This window comes from Brassica oleracea, chromosome C8 (genome assembly GCF_000695525.1).
Source record: "Brassica oleracea var. oleracea cultivar TO1000 chromosome C8, BOL, whole genome shotgun sequence".
NCBI lineage: Eukaryota > Viridiplantae > Streptophyta > Magnoliopsida > Brassicales > Brassicaceae > Brassica > Brassica oleracea.
This window is the reverse complement of record NC_027755.1, coordinates 8,513,977-8,519,237: the sequence shown is the minus strand read 5'-3', so window position 1 is coordinate 8,519,237 and position 5,261 is coordinate 8,513,977.

The following is a 5,261-nucleotide window of genomic DNA, read 5'->3' as shown; positions in this document are numbered from 1 at the left end:
AAGTTGGTGGATTCAAAAATTTCCTCGCTAAATACACGTAAACTATTCCCTCGTAAATACCACGCAAAGTTTACGTCGTATTTACGAGGAAATAGTTTTTCCTCGTAAAATACTCGTAAAATTACATCCACTTTACGACGAAACAGTTTTGTCGTTACGTTACGAGGAAATAACGATGACTTTAGTTTTTCACGTAAATTCGTCGTAAACTCGACGCAAATTTACGAGGATTGTTTTTCCTCGTTAATTTTCGTCGTTAAGCATGTGTTTTCTTGTAGTGTTAGTAGCACGACATTCTGTAGAGAGGAGGAGACGGATCTTACACAAACATCAATAATAAACAAGTAAACAACCACTAAATATTTTGAAATGACTGTTATAAAATCGATTATAAACATAAACCGGGAAAAGTTAGCTTACAAGATGAAAACCGAACCAGACTTCTGTGGAATATACCGAATTGGTTAATTATCTAAGGTCAGAAGTAACAAGAGACTGAACAAACTGAAAGTGGGTAAGAGAAGCTGTTATCATACTAAAAGAGAGTCTGTCCAGGAGCAAGAGGTTGACCGTCGTTCACCAGGCAATCACCATAGGAGATTCGTCTGAAAACTCTCGGGTTAACCATCCTGACCGAGCTGAACCAGCCACAACTCACGTGGATCTCCGCGATTCTGCAATCAGAGACACATGCGTTGAAGATCTCAACAACAATGTTGTCTTTTGAGCAATCCTGACCGATCCTGTTGTTCCCATCGTCAATACCTGAAAATGTCTCCGAAGATATTTCTTTAGGGTTCTTAAAACATAAAAACAGAGACACTAATGACTAATCTTTTAATTTATATGTGAAGCCAACAATTTATATGATGAATTAATGGATGTGTTATGATAAAAAGTTTCTTTAGGGTTTATAAAACATAAAACAGAGGCTGGTATGTCTAAGATGAATAAAACATTATTATAAGAAAATGTAATTTAATCCTGTAAATATGTATCTCTATGGTTTAACATTTAGACCCAAAAAAAATGTATCTATGGTTTCATAAAACATAAAAACAGAGAGACTGTTCTTAATGATTAACGGGAGATAGCAGAAGTGGATACAGATGCTTGGTGGGAAGAGAGAAAAAGAGACTTGAAAAGAAAATGAAGAAAGGAAAGTATATGATTGCATGCATGTCTGCTGCTTCAAGAAGGTATGGACCAATACCCAAGGTGGTTGGATGAAAACATAAGTATTTCTAATCTTTTATTACGAAATTGAACAAAAACCTGACACAAGGTGGTTGAATGAAAAAAAAAACTTAAATAAGATAACCAATAGAGAGGCAAGTGATTTTCTCTAAAGAGAAACAACGGAGCTTCAGAACAAGAATGGTATAGAGAGATGGATAACATTTTTTTTGGAAAATGATGACTTTCTACTACTCTATAGTTCTGTTTGGCTTTTCACAACTCTTCACAGTTATAATAAGGGAAAATCGCATAAAAAACTCTCGAGGTAACATCCACTTACACTTTAAACCTTGAGAATATTTTATAAGCATTTTAAACCTCCAAAGTGACATATTTATCAAAATAAACCTTCAACCTGGCTTACTTGTACATCAAGTTAAAACGGTAATCAGTACTGTTTAAAATGGATGACGTATCGGTTTTCCTTTTTTTTTAATTATTTTATTAGTAAAATACTTATAAAAATAAAGAAAATAGAAAAATTCATAAAAAAATTCAAAACAAATCATAAAATCACAAAAAAATCAAAATATTCACCAAAAAAGTTTTAAATTATTTTATTAATCAAATAACTATAAAAATATAAAAATTCAAAAAAAAATTCAAAAAATTCATAAAAATCAATAAAATTCACAAAAATAAAAAAAAAATCACAAAAAAAATTTAAAATTATTTTATTAATAAAATAATATAAACATAAAAATTCATAAAAGAAAAAATCAAAACAAATCATTCACGAGAATCATTTGAAGATAATGAATTTTTCTAATATGAATTAGAGTAATCATAACCCAAAGACTGACTGCTATTTTAGATATTTTTTAATCTGTTATGTTCTATGTGAGTGTTGGTTTGATTTGGGAAAGTTCAGGATTGTTAAAGGGAAGAATGTATACTAATGATAGCTTGAGGGTAGCCGGTTTATAGCACTCAATGCACGCTATTCTTTAGTCGCTTTTATAATACCATATATAATTTTATTCTTGATTTTTGTGAATTTTTATGATTTGTTTTGATTTTTTATGATTTTTATATTTTCTGTATTTTATACTTACTTTATTATAAAAAATAATATAAATATTTTTTTGAATCTATAATTTTTGTAAATATTTATGATTATTTATATATTTATTTTATTAATAAAATAATTTTCAATATTTTTGTGAATTTTTTATTTTTGTGAATTTTAGTGACTTTTTATGATTTTTTTTCATTTTTTTATGAATTTATATTTTCTTTATTTATATTTATTTTATTAATAAAATAATTTACTTTTTCTGGTGAATATTTTGATTTTTGTATATTTTAGTGACTTTTATGATTTGTTTTGAATTTTTTTATGAATTTTTATATTTTCTTTTTTTTTTATATTTATTTTACTAATAAAATAATTTAAAAACAAATTTAAAAAAAAAGAAAACCGACACATCATCGATTTTGAACAGTACGAGTTACCGTTTTGACTTTATGTACTATTAAGCCAGATTGAAGGTTTCTTTTGATAAAATTGTCACTTTGGAAGTTTAAAGTACTTGTGAAATACTTTCACGGTTTAAAGTATAAGTGGCTACCACCTTGAAAGTTTTTTATGCGATTTTCCCGTTACAATAAGATAGATTAGTAAATATAGAAAACTTTTCTTTTTTTTTTATCAACATATAGAAAACTTCAAAATCAGAAAAAAAAAGAAGATAGGGTCAGTCATATTTCCCCCGGTCTTGGTTTTTCCAAGTAAATAAATCTACAAAGGTAAGTAACCACGAAAAATAACTTAGAACATGTTATTCTCTCTTCCTATATGAAAAATTACCAGAAAAGTTAAAGACTTTCATGCTTCTAGACAAGTCATCAAGTTCCTCCTCCACAAGCCTGTAATCATTGTCTTCTCAAAAACTCTTATAGAAGAGGAGGACACAAAAAAAAAAAAAAAATCCCAGGCATCGGCCATTTTAGAAACCATTCATGATGTTCAAGGCTAATAAGGTGGATGATGCTTGGGATTTATCATGTAGTTACGCGAGAAAATAGTGGACCATGAGAAAAAAAAACCTCCATTCTAGTCAGGGGCAAGAAACAAAAGAGTTATGATCAAGGTCCCTAGTGTCTTCAAGACTTGCAAAATCAATTCACGAGAGGATTATAAGACCATTTCTAACTCACCTTTATTTTTATCTCTATATTTTCCTCTAAAATAAAGAATCTCTATTATAAAAGTGAATTTGCTCCAATGTATACCTTTATAATAGAGTTCCTCTATTTATAGAGGAAAATATAGAGATATGCTAATATAGAAGTAAAAAGTGATATTCCTCTATATTTTCCTCTAAAATAGAGAAACACTATTATAGAGTCATACGGTTGAGCAAATCCACCTCTATAATATAATAGAGATCTCTATTTTAGAAAAAAAAATATAAAGGCATACATTGGAGATGCTCTAAATCACTTCGTTTGGGAAAGCAAAAGTTGATTACCATTCATCAACTTCTCAAAAGAGAGAAAGTAAAGAATATCTGCATAAACATATTACAAGATACTCTGGGGTCTGTTTCCATCTCTAAGAATAAGACACTAGATGAAATCCTCATCATTTTCGACTGCAGATTAAAAACGTACTGAAATCCAACAATTGAAGGAAGAGAATCGCTAAACTGAATACAGATGGAAACCGGTCATAGTTTGTACCTTTTTCGATGAAAAACAACTTTGATGACGGAGATCGCAACGTATCTTAAAAGAGTTTGTTATAGGGTCAAGGAGCTTTATTATTAGGATATGGAAACCGGTTAATTAACAGTTTAAATTTTTCAACCTGGTTAAAGTAAATTATCAGAAAGAACTGAATCAAACCAAACCTACCAACTGATGGAAAATCGGCCAATTCATACGTCAATGGAGTACCACGGTCCCGATCAGTACACACACTGATGTCATGTGCTAAAACATACATCAATGTAAATTTATTTTAAATTTCATACACGAACTAGTAAATTAAGCTAAATCATACATTGATCTCTTTTCTGTTAGTCAAACATTTATGAAGGATGGCATGTCATTAACGGAAGCTTACGTGTCATAATGGTAGCTGAGCTATCTAGTACGATTTAATAATAACTATATGATAACCTGCGCGCATGCGCGAGGTGAATTTTTTTATACTAATGTATGTTCATTAAATGGTTTTAACATTTTGAAAAACTAAAATCTTTATCAATTTTAAAATGACGAATACAAATGTTGGTCTCTTAAATGTATCATTGTTGTTGAAGAGTTAATGTATTACAATACATTTTAATTATTTTTAAGATTTCACATGCACAAAAGAAAATTAAGTTTTCCGGCTGACACAAATCACCAAAAACCAGATAGGCAACATCGATTCTAAAATGAAGAAAGTGGATTAGGTTTTCTACTCTCGATTTGTTTACTATTGACTCTCTATATGTGATTTCATTTTTCACCTCTATAAAATTGTGTTTTCGATTATATTTCATTGATATGAGTTTAGTTTCTTTTTTTTTAACTTCTTCTATGCATTCAATAAATTACAGAAGTGTCAATTTAAAAAGATGGACTTTTGTAAAAATTATTTTCACTCCAGATACATATCTAAGAATCAAAATTTTGAAGAAAATCATTGGCACTCTATTCACATGTTAGTGTTCAAATCTAATATATCAAACTGTTAAAGAATAAAAGTGCAGACTCGAAATATAAATGTATGTTTAGTATATATTCACTAGTTCGGTCTAAAAACATCTAATTATAGAACAACAAAAAATTACTTATTTTATTAATTTACGCTTTTGTGGTTTAGTCACTTAAGAATATACCGATCAAAATATATACTCCCTCTGTTTCATTATAAGTGTCGTTTTAGGTTTCGGCACACGAATTAAAGAAACAATTAATTTTACATTTCCTATAAAAAAAACACTATTACCTATACACCTAACCATATTTCAAATAATAGAAAAATAATTTTTGCATAAAATTAATAAATTTTGCATTGAAAATCGAAA